The sequence below is a fragment of the Lissotriton vulgaris genome, chromosome 5 (genome assembly GCF_964263255.1).
Source record: "Lissotriton vulgaris chromosome 5, aLisVul1.2, whole genome shotgun sequence".
Classification (NCBI taxonomy): domain Eukaryota; kingdom Metazoa; phylum Chordata; class Amphibia; order Caudata; family Salamandridae; genus Lissotriton; species Lissotriton vulgaris.
Genome location: NC_141693.1, coordinates 1,945,015,960 through 1,945,030,339, shown reverse-complemented (window position 1 = coordinate 1,945,030,339; position 14,380 = coordinate 1,945,015,960). Strand labels below are relative to the sequence as shown.

General features: G+C 45.2%; 1 protein-coding gene across 2 annotated transcripts in view; it reads left to right on the top strand.

Moving 5' to 3' along the window:
* LOC147717826 (uncharacterized) overlaps positions 1-14,380 on the top strand; it is a 169,077-nt gene that overhangs the window by 119,055 nt on the left and 35,642 nt on the right. The gene's annotated exons all lie outside the window — the stretch shown is intronic.

Genomic DNA, 14,380 nt, shown 5'->3' with positions numbered 1-14,380 from the left:
AAGCGTCCTCATGGTTCATGGAGTAACCTGATCTAGAACCCTTTCTGGGGTATGTGAGGGGGAGTCCTCATTCTTCATAATACACTCTGCTCCAGAACTTGTGTACGGTTAGAAGGATGGGTCTGAAAATATCTATCTATCCACCCATCCATCCACCCATTAATCCATCCATCCATCCATACATCCGCCCATCCATCCGTCCGTCCGTCCGTCCGTCCGTCCGTCCGTCCGTCCGTCCGTCCGTCCGTCCGTCCGTCCGTCCGTCCGTCCATCCATCCATCCATCCATCCATCCATCTATCCATCCATCCATCCATCCATCTATCTATCTATCTATCTATCTATCTATCTATCTATCTATCTATCTATCTATCTATCTATCTATCTATCTATCTATCTATCTATCTATCTATCTATCTATCTAACTATCCATCCATCCATCCATCCATCCACCCATCCCACATTCTGCAAATGAAGACAGTGAAAGGAGCAGAGAGTTTACTCTGACATAGGATGTGTTCTCACAGACGCTGCCACCTTCCCTTATTTTCCTCTGCAAGTTCCATACCTCGTAATGCTTAGGGTGAGCAGCAGGACGAGCACGAAGAGGTGACGTGAATGTCACGTATATATTGGAAAGGTTCCCGGTGCACAACCATTAATTAACCAGAACGGCAATCTATTTTTGGAAACTTGGAGCAATTTATAGCATCCTCTGCCCTGGGTTGCATTTATACGTCAATAGCCCAGCTACTTGTTACACTACAAACAGACGCCCTGCTACGTAACATAATGCCACTGAGATAATGAAAATAATCCTTATTCATTAAAAAGTGAGTGTATTGTTACTGTTTCTGAACTATGAAGCTGTTTGATGCTGCGTGTTATGATGTGCGTCGCGTCGTGTTTGCATCACCATTTAGAAATGTCAAAAGATTGCTCGAATGCCTCCACGGATGCTGCTGTGGGACTCCTCTGGATGAAGGCTATAGCTTTAATGGCCCCAGGGTCCGAAACCTGACCCGAGGGATGCTGCAGTGGTACCCCCATGGATGAAGGCTATGGCTCTAATGCCTTCAGGGTCCCAAGCCTGTGCCGAGGGATGCTGCAGTGGTACCCCTCTGGATGAAGGCAATGGCTCTAATGCCTCCAAGGTCCTAAGCCTGTGCCGAGGGATGCTGCAGTGGTACCCCTCTGGATGAAGGCAATGGCTCCAATGCCTCCAGGGTCCGAAGCCTGACCCGAGAGATGCTACTGTGTTACCCAATGGATGAAGGCTATGGCTCTAATGCCTCCAGGGTCCCAAGTCTGTGCAGAGGGATGCTGCAGTGGTACCCCTCTGGATGAAGGCAATGGTTCAGCCCTCCCATCCTCCCTGAACATGGTCCTCTAACTGGAGGAAGGGAAGGTGCCACAACTCATGCCCTTCATGTGAAGATGGCAAATGGAAAATCTATTTGTGGAGCAGTGAACAGGGAGAGGTTGTGGTTCCAATTTAAACTACAATCAACCTGATCTCTTTTGGTACCTAACACAGTCTCTGACCCTTCTCACCTCTACTGCAGCCACTACTCCATGTTACCATAGGGTTGGCCAGAGGTAGGCAATGCGGCAATGGCGCCCATACGTTGTTGGCCTTATATCATGACACTTATGATCTTTATGATCTTTAGAATACCTGATCTTTAGAATACCATGATCTTTAGAATACCTCAGTAGATCACATCAACAGCTACCAGCTCTCTTCATGCGCAGCACCATTGTGGTAAATATTGGATTTACCGTCCTAATTTCTATGCAGGTAAGTACTTAAACAAAAATAACTCAATCGGAAAGAAAGACGCAGAGTCCGTGGTGTTAGAGTTCTTAGGGGTTTTATTCCTTGAAAAGGAATGGTTCTGGTACCGGATATCGGGTTCCTGACACCACTGGGGTGCAGGAAGGGATAGAGCAATGCTTTATTGACAATACATAGCTTTTATACTTAAATCATATACTGGAAACCAATACAGTAGGCGTAACAGCTGAGAGAAACAAGATAAGAGCACACACGTGTTAGCAATACGTAATCAGAAGGCGTGAACTAGGCGTGAACATAGAGGTGTGTGCTAGAAACGTCACATGTAAGTGTCACAAGTAGGAGGATACATAGAAGAATCTTGCAATGTCAGCAGAAATCTGAGGTCTGGATGCGCGCGCAGCTGCATGACGTGTGATTGACGTGAGACTGGAGGGTGCAGGGGACTTGACATTTACACTAGAGGAAAGAGACAGAAGTCTGGCATGTCAGATCAACTCGTACCTCTATCATATCTGATATCTGTTGTTTGGGAACCACATTATCTAGAAGGAAAAGGTCTCTTGGGCAGAGGCTATTCTATACTGACTGTGAGTGCGTGTATAAGCGTCTAAGTGTCTGCATGAGATGCGAGGGGGCATGGGCCTACCATGGTAACAGGAGCGATGAATTACTTGCACAGAGACAGTGAGGCCGGGCCCTTTGCTCTGCAGCTGGAAGGATGTTTACTTGAACTAGTAGGCAGGAATGTATTTTCAAGGAGCGGAGCAGATAATTCGAAGATTGAATACAGTCTTGGCAGGCAACAGTCTGAGCTAAGCGCCGTGAGCCGCGCAGGGAGTAAGGCAGAGGTCACGGGTACAGAGGCAGACCCAGGCTGAGGCGATTCAGAGTCAGAAGGCAGGAAAAGGCTTGATGGCAGAATTCAGGGCCTACTTCGTCTGGGCTGGAAAACGTGTAGAGTACACTACAAAAAGACGTTGGCAAGGCATACTTAGGAACGGAATATTCAACCCGTTCAGGGTGGATTCGAAAGAGGACATGTTAACGTTGGACGCAAATGTATTTGTGTTATTCTGTAACCAGTTTCACCTTACCTAAAGCGCCGGGATTCTCTTTTTGAGTAACCGTTGCGCTATATTAAATAAAAAAATAACATAACATAACATAACATAACATATTTGCGTCTTCATAGCTGGCACAGGAGGGAAGTTACATGCACTTTAAGCTGGTACATGGAGACGGTGGGGTACACGTTAGGGAACATTTCTTGACCATAAAATTTATATTTCCTCATTCCCTCCTTGTTCCCTACGGACCTTTCATGATATATCGATCCTCATGAATCGATCAGTCTGTTCATGTAATATCATTTGCTCTTCTTTCTTCTTTTCGCGTTTTGAATGAAAACTGGAATGCGGAATACATGATGTGGCACACAGACCACAAATCGCTGGCCCACATTGTAGGCACAGGCAGCAACTGAACACTATGACAAGGGCAATGCCTAGGAAGGATAGGATCTTCCATCCCCAAACGGTCAACGTTGTCCAGAACCAACCGGACCAAGTCCAGGTGCCTGGATTCTGATGTATCAAACTTGCAATTTTATGAAGACGTGTGATAGCTTTATATACTGTTGGCGCGTTTTCTGGAATGAAAACACAACAACTTGACCCGATGACCTTACAGGCTCCGCCCCTATCTGCCAGGATGACGTCAATAACAAGACGATTTTGAAGAACAACAACCCGCATGGCGGACTGCTCCTCTGTTAAGTTGCCTAGAGCGGAAGTAGTTTCATTCACTACTGCTTCGAGGGTTCTGGTTAATTTGCGTATCAGTTTACTATTAAAAACAGTTCCTAAGTAGGGGAAGAAACCTTTATTGAAGTCTGTATATTGCTCCCATGCCGTTTCAGTATAGTCGACAATCGGGAGATCTCTTCGGAGTCTATTGTTTACTAGATTTGTATTTCTGTGATAGTCAGGAGGGGCTAGGAAAACAGGGGGCAGAAGGAATGCAATGTAACAGGTACCATCCCAATCTGGAGGTAAGCGTATGTATGCGGTATGGCCACAAACAAAGTAGGAATGACGAGTAGCTCTAAATGTAGACTTGCCCTGATCACTGAATTCGACCACAGTAGTACATTTACTATGACCTAAGTGTACTGAACCCTTCTTTCTGACACATAAATCACCAGTGACTGGTAATACTGACATAGCAGGGAGAACTGGTGTAGCTTCGGATTCAACAGTAAGAATCATGAGGTTAATTGTATAATTACCTAATCCATATACTTCATTTTCTAGATCAGTTCCTGTCCTAGTGGGCAGTCCCTTCTTGTCCGGGTAACAGGTGTTAAGCAGAACTAAGTTCAGGTTTCCCCAAACCCAATTCCCTTCGAAAACGGCAATATCAGAATCTAAAGAATTAATTAATCTAAACCATGCACCACATGAGCCATTGTGAGTGAACGGGTACGGGAAGAGAGGCAGAACTCCCTTGTATTTCTGGTAGGGAGGGAGTCGGCCACATATCCAACAGTTGGTAGCATTATTAGTCTGATGGGAGTGGTGTAACATACTAATGAATGTATTGTTGCGCAGCGCAAGTCTGTAAGATAACTCGTGTAGGGGTAATTCACTAAAAGAATGTTCGGCAGTGACATTGTAAGCAGATTGTGCACGCTTGAAGATAGGGTAATATACATGCAGTAATATACTGGCAGCAATAATCAGAAGGCTTAGAAAAAACAAAACCAATAATGTCACTATACAGTGACTACGGAGTGATTTACAATATGCACGTTTCTTGAGTTGTCTCTCTCTCTCTCTATCTCAATCTAGGGGATACATGTCAGAAACTAATTTAACCGATTCACCTAGGGGAGGACTTAAACAATTAAACTGTCTGACTTGCTAGACCGTAATTTACATTTATACTCCTCTTGCGGAGTTTTCTCTCTCTTGGGAACTTTAAAGTCACTAGAATCGGGGCAGTCCTTGGAGGGGGTGGAAGAGTCAGTCTCTGGCAGCAGTTCATTACATTTCTTAATATGACTCGTATGGATCCACCCCTTTCGGCCCTCAACCTTGATTGCAGTCCTCGTGGTCAGAAGGACGAGCTTCGGCTCCTGCCAACGGGGCTCCAGCGGGCTCCTCCTATCGAAGTTGCGGATCAGTACAGTGTCACCTGGACGGACATCGTGTGGCTTTACATCAGTGTTGTCGGGAAAAGCTGCGGCAACCTGTGAACGACATGATTGGAGTGCAGACATCAAGGAAGCAAGGTAATCTGTCAGCATATTACAATCAACATCGGTTATTTTCTTAGGCATGGGCGTCCCCCACATATTTGGTGGTCTGCCAAAAACCACCTCATACGGGGATAGTCCTGATCTCGAATGTGGGACCATTCTCATGTAAAACAATGCAACTGGCAGGGCGACTATCCAGTCGACCCCTTTCTCTTTACATATTTTGGCAAGACGTGTTTTCAGGGTCTGATTATGTCTTTCTACAAGGCCAGCTGCCTCGGGATGTCGGACGCAATGGAATTTCCACTGGTATCCTAGCAGGAGTGAAACCTGCTTCATGAGCTCGGACGAGAATGGCTGTCCGTTATCTGAGTACACGATACGAGGCAAGCCGTACCGTGGGAAGAATTCTCGAACCAGCTGCCTGGCAGTGGTCGGAGCAGTGTAATCTGGGACTGGATATGCTTCGGTCCAACGGGAAAGTGCACAAACAACTACGAGGACATACTTGAATCCTCGACATCTGTCCATCTGGATATAATCCATCTGGAGGACTTCAAAAGGGTGATCAGGAGGATGAAATCCACCTTGCTCTACAGGAACGCTTTTACCTGGATTGAACTGACAACAGATCATGCAAGTACGCACTTTCTGTTTCGCTGCTGCTCGTAAATGTTTGTTGTACCAGAGATTCTGTAAACTGTCTAACATAGCTTTTTCTCCTAGGTGTGCTGGACTATGTGCGGTATTTATTATGACTTGAACCATAGAGTCGGGGAGAAACCATGTAGATTTTCCCTTCGTCATCCACCCCTGATCTGTCTGGATCCCTCCTAGTTCAGTCCATTTCTTGATTTCATCTGGAGTGGCATGTGTCTGAATATCGATTACATCTAGTGTGGGATCCTTGACTGTCATACAATGTGTCGGCACTATGATCTTTGTTACATCAGTTGTCTGGGTGTGCGTCAATGCTGTATGTTTTGCAGTTTGGTCTGCCAGGTCGTTACCCTGGGAAACAGAGTCTGTAACTTTAGTATGTGCTTTACACTTCATGATGGATATGCCGGAAGGCATATGTATTGCTTCTAATAGTGCTTGAATGAGGGGACCGTGTTGAATCTTGGCACCATGAGAGGTCAAGAAACCTCGTTCTTGCCATAACACTCCGAAGTCGTGTACGACTCCGAAAGCATAACGTGAATCAGTGTATATGTTAACATTTCTGTTCTTGGCTAGTATACAGGCTCGGGTCAGAGCGATGAGCTCTGCTGCTTGAGCAGACAGTGTGTCAATACGGTGTGTTTCTTTGACTTCGGTTTCAGTGGTCACTGCATACGCGGCTACTAATTCTCCTGTACTTGTTCTCATACATGAACCATCCACGTAAAGTGTCAGGTCTGGATTTGTCAGTGGAACATCTGTTAAGTCTCGTCGGGGCTTTGTTACTGCATTAATGATCTCTATACAATCATGCGGGGCTGAATCTGTCATAATCGAGGGTAACAATGTTGCGGGGTTTAGGATGTTACAGCGTCTGATTTCTATGTGTGGCTGGAATAGCGTCAATTCATAACCTGTCAATCGTGCTATAGTCAACTGTTGAGTCTGGGTTCGGTTTAGAAGAACCTCTACCGAATGTGGAACTTGTACTGTCAATGGATGTCCTAATACAATTGAGTCGCTCTGTCTGATTGCTAGGGCTGTCGCTGCAACTGACTTTAAGCACGCAGGGAGTGCCTGGGCTACTGAATCCAATGTACTTGAAAAATAAGCGCAAGGCTTATTTGAACCTGCTTGGTCTTGAGTGAGGACAGACAACGCTGTACCATCGCGTTCTGTAACAAAAAGTGTAAAAGGTTTGCTGTAACATGGTGTCGCTAAAACTGGTGCTTGACATAAAGCTTTCTTTAATTCCTCAAAAGCCTGTGTATGTTCCTGAGTCCAAGGAAGGGCAGTCGAAGTTGCTGCCTCCTGTGTTGTCAACTGAATGAGTGGTTTAGCTAGAAATGCATACTGGGGAATCCATTGTCTGCAGTACGAGGTGAGGCCTATAAAGGCCCGCACTTCCTTTTGTGTCTGGGGTTGTGGCATATTTACAATTAACTGGATGCGGTCAGGAGTGAGCTGTCTCCCCACTTTGGACAGCAAGTGACCCAAGTACACAACTTGCTGAACACAGAATTGTAGCTTCGAAGGAGACACCTTGTGTCCCTTGTCGGCCAGGAAATGTAAAACTGTCAGTGATGCTTGTTCACATTCGGGTTCACTTCGTGCGGTGATCAGCAGATCATCGACGTACTGTAGTAAGGCAGTGTTAACTGGCATTTGGATACAATCAAGTTGTCTTTTCAGTGCTTGGCTATAGATGCTGGGGCTTTCTGTGAATCCTTGAGGTGCGCGCGAAAATTTGAAACTTCGTCCATTTAAACTGAATCCGAAGAGATATTGGCTCTCTGGATCAATGGGCACACTGAAGAAGGCGTTCTTGAGGTCAATTACAGTAAAGAACGTTGCTTCTGAATCAATAGCAGTCAATAAGGATGAGATGTCGGGAACCACAGGATACTGTGGAACAATGCATTTATTCAGTTCTCGTAAATCAATCACCAGCCGATATACTGGCGGTGCATTGGGATCAGTACGTTTAAGAATCGGAATGATAGGGGAATTACAGATATTGGAGTCGGTTTCTATGACCACTCCTTGGGCAATGAGCTCTTCAATGATTTCCAGTAAAGCCACTACAGCATCGGGTGGTAACCTGTATTGTCTGATTCGGGGTAAAACAACTCCTGTTTTGAGTGTAACACGGTATGGTGTAATGTGCATGCAACCTACATCGGTTGGGCCTTGTGCCCACAGGTGTTCCGGTACATTTTTCAATCTGACATCAAACTCTCGTAATACATAGTGACCCTTAAAGTCACGCAGAAAAAGTCTAACTCCTTCCGGAGAACAACATATCACAGCTCCTAGAGCCTTCAGCGTCTTTATTCCTAACAAGTTTTCTGGACATGATTTCGTGAGTAACAAGTCTGTAACACGGGATAATGGACCTACTGCTAGAGGAACAGGTTTCGATACTTCATTTACAATAGGCTGTCCTGAAAAACCAAGGGAAACATTCTGTGAGCCTGAGAGGGGTGCCCCTGGGACTTCATCATGGCTGATTGTTGTGCGGCTTGCCCCTGTGTCAATTACAAACTTTCTGTCTTTTCCCAATACTTGACTGTGTGCATAAGGACCCTCTTGATCTACAGGAATCTCAATAAGAGGCAAGCCAACCTCCCTCTCTAGGCTGTTTCATGTGTTTCGCTGATAATCGGGATAATCGGATTGGGCATACTGGTACATCTGCTGTGAAACTTGCTGAGTCGCGGCAATGGGCTGTGGCTGTGACTGTGGTACTGCTACGGTCTGTACTGTATGTGGTGAAGCATGCGTAGGCTGTGTATTCTGTGAAGTCTGTTGTTGGACTTGGTCTTGTCTAGGCTGACGCGGTCTTTCTTTAGTTTTACCTGTTGATATATTGTGTTTCAGGACCGGACATTCATGTACGTAGTGTCCTGGCTGCTTGCAATAGTTGCATGTCCCTTTAACGGGAACTGTTGAATTACCTGTCTGGGTCGCACCCTTTTTCTGGCCGTCGGCTGGAACCGACTGGGCCACTAACATTTTCATTTTCGTGTCTTTCATACGTCTCTGTTCGTGATCCTGTTCTTCTCTAATTCTGTTCTGGTGATACTGTAACATTTGTAACATCTGGGATGGCGTATTTGCTTGCCATGTACTTTCAACTTTATATACACGGTTCTTAACTGATGTCAGGGAATTCTCAACTAATTTAGTTACAAAAAGATGTGGGTATGACTCGCTACCTGGTTTCAGGCCACTATTAATAATGAAACATTTCTCGAATCTTGAATAGAAGTCACTAGTATCTTCATCGTGTTTCTGTTTACAGGCTGAGATTGCGTCCCAGTCCTCCTTTTTAGTTGTCAATAATCTTGGCAAAACCTGTACTATCAAACCTGGTAATGCTTTAGCTTTCTCCCCAAGGCCTAGCCCTGGAGTACGAATTTTTTCCTCGTCTTCTATTTCAGTCCATATAATCTTTTTATCTCCCACCTCCCATTCTTTTTCCTTGAGTTTCTCGTAGATGCCGGTGGGCAGCAGTACTTTTAACAATTTCATAATATCCGTATACGTGTAATCTCCCATGAGTAACATATCCTTAAGTTCTCGGTGAAAACCTGCAGGGTCTTTATCGTGACAGGGTACTAGCTTCTTCATTTCTAACAATTCTAACTTTGTTAAGGGTGTGTACACAAACACACGTTTCAGGGTATTATCGGCACCCATAACTGGGTGTACTTCTCGTAAAGGATTCTGCCTGTCAAAATGCTCAAAATGAAACATTTTTCTTTCTGGGGACGGAGCTGAAATATATTGTGGGCCTAAGAAAACGTTATATCTGTGCCGTTGCTCTAGAATTATTTGAATTAACTTGGTACTTAGGCCTCTCCATCTATTCATAAGTAGTGCTTCTAATGTATCAGGTAAGGGACCTGGATCAGAATGTTGATTTCTGTATAACGTGAGGAGATGCTGAATCATGTATACACCAGCTAATTTCTGCTCATCTGGGGAAAGGTTCAGAAATGTCTGCGCTACTGTATCATCATTGTACGTGCTAGGATTGTCAGCCCATAGTACTGCTGACCGAGCTAGTTCTTGTTCATCCATAGAATTCAGTACGTGGTACCCCATTCGTTCTTGAAGCATTTTGTCGGTATCTTGAAACAGATATTCAGGAGAATTCGGTTTTGATATGCCGGAGAGAAAAACTCTTTTGCTTTCTGGGCGAACACCTTTCTTAAGGTAATTTCCCTTACCCACATACGCTATCCTTTCTATAGTCGTTTCTGGTTCTTCAGGTCCGTCCTCCTCGGAGGAGTTATCATTCCTGTCGCTTTCTTTTTCTTTTTCTTTCTCGTGTATTTCTATTACTGTTTTTCAGATTTTCTTATACATGCTCGCTATACAATTCAGTTTATCATGGTTTCCTTCGGCTATGTTTTGGCCCCACCTGTTTAGTCCTTCCATCTCTTCCTTGTCTGCTCCAGGCCTATCTCGGTCTCTTATTAAGCAATTTATGAAGAAACGTAATATACAACCTTGAGTGTCAACTTTCTGGTGATCCAGGGCCTCTTTAATACTTTCAGGATATTCCCCAGTCTGGACAAAATGATATATTCTATCTAGGTGGTCTGGCATCCCTGGGAATAACACTAGGTAATCTGTAGCTTGTCGTAAGCGCAGTGATGCTAACAACATTCTATCGTCTTTACCAGGTACTGGATCGTATCTGCAAATTGGAAGGGGTTCTTTAAGCATGTTAAAACTTGGTGATTGGGGTGTACGTTGCTTCATTAAGTCCCTAAGGTTTAACCTGTGTGTTGATGGCGGGGTCTGGAGACCCCCTGTCGCACCTCCTGAGGCGGAGGCTTGAGCATTATTTCTCTGTGGAGTCTGTATGTGTACCTGAACTTGTCTTTTATTAGGATCAGGCGCAAACGGATTTAGTACATTAATCTTAGATGTGGGAAGTGGTGGAGGTGGAGGAGCAGGCTGTCGAACGGGTGAACTTTGTTGCGGTAATTGCGGGACATTGTCTTGGAGTGGGTTGCCACCTCCGTCACCGTCAGCAGGCGGTACGTGGGCAGGTGGATTGGTGTAAGCGGGAACTACATCGTCTAGATAGGAAGCCAAGAATATGTCTTTAGTGGTCCTGTGATTTACTTTAGTTGGAACCAATGGTGGCGGCAGATCCTTCGGTATTTCTGGAGTGGCTTTAGGCAAACCCTCGGCCACTAAATACATGCCATTTACAAGATTGTTTCGCATGCGGTCTACTTGTTCTGCTTTTACTCGAATCCCTTCATTAACTAATTTGTTTTCTCGGACTTTATCCGACTCTTCTCTATGTCTGTCTTCTTTTCGGAGTGCTTTTTCGGCACGTTTATGTGATTCTTTACGCCACAATTCTATGGCATCTTTCTGGGATTGTCTGGCTTTCTTTTTCCATAGCGCTTCTTCTACCTTCAGGATGCACTCGGCATCCCATGTTCCGGTAACGGGCCACCTATGTCTTTCTTCTAGGTGCTTGGTATAATCGGCCCATAAATCTAGGTACAGTATGGCGTCTAAGCCATGCTTATGGTACATAAAATTTCCAGGAGTGTCCCTAGGGGGAATAGGAATTTCTTCCTCTAGTATCCCTTTCCTAGTTCCTATCTGTCTTAATTTATTGAAAAACGGCATCTTGTTACTTAGTACTGGATACTCGATACTTGTTACTTACTCTGAACACCGCTAGTTACACATAAACACAGTAATGTACGTCAAACAGTCACTCATACCACGACATTAATCACATGAAACATTTTGCACACATATGACTACCCTTGATACTAGATGTACTGCTGAACAGCACAGATACACTGTTGAGAACAGTGCAAGAACTTGAATGCTTGATGTACTGCTAAACAGAACAGATACACTGTCTAAAACAGTGCAGACCGTGTTTGTGTACCCAAACCCGTCTTTACCGGATACATAATAATGCACCCGTCTAGATGCGTCCCCAGCAATGGTACTCACCGGGAAGCACGGAAACAGAAGGCCTCGGAAAACTCGACTGGACTGGACCGGACTGGACTGGACTCGACTCGATACGTGAATACTTCGGAACTGGTGGGCCTCTTGACACCTCGGACCTTGCTTCTTTCGGCTAGGCTCTGGTCGGGATCCTCCGCACTCCTCACCGCCTCGTCTGGGTGCTGATCGCAGTCTCCGTCACCTCCGTGGGCCAGAGGGAGATACAGGAAATCCTGCGGGTACGCGTAATTGTCCGTCTTGACTTATGGCAGGGGGCAAAGGTTGCAACGCACCAACCGGCGCGTGGGGTGGGGGAGGGGTCCCTATTCGGGCGCCAAAATAATGTGGTAAATATTGGATTTACCGTCCTAATTTCTATGCAGGTAAGTACTTAAACAAAAAGAAAGAAAGACGCAGAGTCCGTGGTGTTAGAGTTCTTAGGGGTTTTATTCCTTGAAAAGGAATGGTTCTGGTACCGGATATCGGGTTCCTGACACCACTGGGGTGCAGGAAGGGATAGAGCAATGCTTTATTGACAATACATAGCTTTTATACTTAAATCATATACTGGAAACCAATACAGTAGGCGTAACAGCTTAGAGAAACAAGATAAGAGCACACACGTGTTAGCAATACGTAATCAGAAGGCGTGAACTAGGCGTGAACATAGAGGTGTGTGCTAGAAACGTCACATGTAAGTGTCACAAGTAGGAGGATACATAGCAGAATCTTGCAATGTCAGCAGAAATCTGAGGTCTGGATGCGCGCGCAGCTGCATGACGTGTGATTGACGTGAGACTGGAGGGTGCAGGGGACTTGACATTTACACTAGAGGAAAGAGACAGAAGTCTGGCATGTCAGATCAACTCGTACCTCTATCATATCTGATATCTGTTGTTTGGGAACCACATTATCTAGAAGGAAAAGGTCTCTTGGGCAGAGGCTATTCTATACTGACTGTGAGTGCGTGTATAAGCGTCTAAGTGTCTGCATGAGATGCGAGGGGGCATGGGCCTACCATGGTAACAGGAGCGATGAATTACTTGCACGGAGACAGTGAGGCCGGGCCCTTTGCTCTGCAGCTGGAAGGATGTTTACTTGAACTAGTAGGCAGGAATGTATTTTCAAGGAGCGGAGCAGATAATTCGAAGGTTGAATACAGTCTTGGCAGGCAACAGTCTGAGCTAAGCGCCGTGAGCCGCGCAGGGAGTAAGGCAGAGGTCATGGGTACAGAGGCAGACCCAGGCTGAGGCGATTCAGACACTACACAAAATGGGAGTCTAGAGGGAAAGACTAACCGAACTAGGACGCCCTCCACTCAGAAAGCTAGTCAACAACAACAGTCCTAGTTCTCATGGCAATTTTCCATTGTGACATTGTAAAACATCTCTGGCCCACGTGCCTAGTCAAAAGGGGTTTCCTTAATCTTAAGAAAATCCTGAAATGCTTCAATATATTGCCTTTTAAAACAACAACCTCTCTGATTGAAACAAACAGGACAGCACAAACAAAAAATGTGTGAAGAAGCGAGATGGCACCTCACGGGCGCACCACCAATGGGGCCCCTGATTGGTACTCACCAGGATGGCCCTGTTCTCATCATTGGTGCCATCAAGCTAAAACCAAAAAAACCGTGTCTCGAACCTCAAAAGTAAAAAGACAGTGAATGGTGCAGTGGACACAACTTATATGTGACAAAACTGACAACATTTAACATATAAATCACTGTGCAACTGGGACCATAAACTTTACTTTCATTCCCTTCTCTGTTGCAAACCAATGAACACACATATATTAAAAAGGAAGAGAGTAAATACTACCTATCGATTTACTCTCTACTCACAGCCAACATGTTTCATTGCCTTGGTTTCTATCAGGCAATTTCTTCAGGGCAAAATATTTTGAATGCCACTGCAAGAGACACTGAGGCTTGGGTGCCTGCTTATAGTTTTGCCTCTCATACCAGTGATGAAGAAAAGATAAAAACGGAATCCAGCCCCCTTAGGTGGGCATGGTCCTGACTCCCCGTTCGAGAGAGTAACGGTAGAGCAGTAGCGGTAGGCGTCCTCTCAACCCTCGAGCGATTCAGAGTCAGAAGGCAGGAAAAGGCTTGATGGCAGAATTCAGGGCCTACTTCGTCTGGGCTGGAAAACGTGTAGAGTACACTACAAAAAGACGTTGGCAAGGCATACTTAGGAACGGAATATTCAACCCGTTCAGGGTGGATTCGAAAGAGGACATGTTAACGTTGGACGCAAATGTATTTGCGTCTTCATAGCTGGCACAGGAGGGAAGTTACATGCACTTTAAGCTGGTACATGGAGACGGTGGGGTACACGTTAGGGAACATTTCTTGTCCATAAAATTTATATTTCCTCACCATGAACAGGTACTTCTGATGTTTTCACAGGTTCTGGGTCACCAAACTGCTGATAGTCCCTTTGTAGGACAAAGACCTGACTCAAAGTTTAAAAAAAACTAACTTTTCAAACTTAATGAAAGAGAAAATAAGATGGGTCCAGCATCTGTCCAGTCTTGCATTATGGACTGTGTTGGCTGCCACGTCATTCATAAATAGGGCGGCAATGCTCTAGAATCTATAAATAACTCTTGCGGAGTGAGCCCAGGTCCTCAAAGGCTCTGCTCCTGGGGAATAAT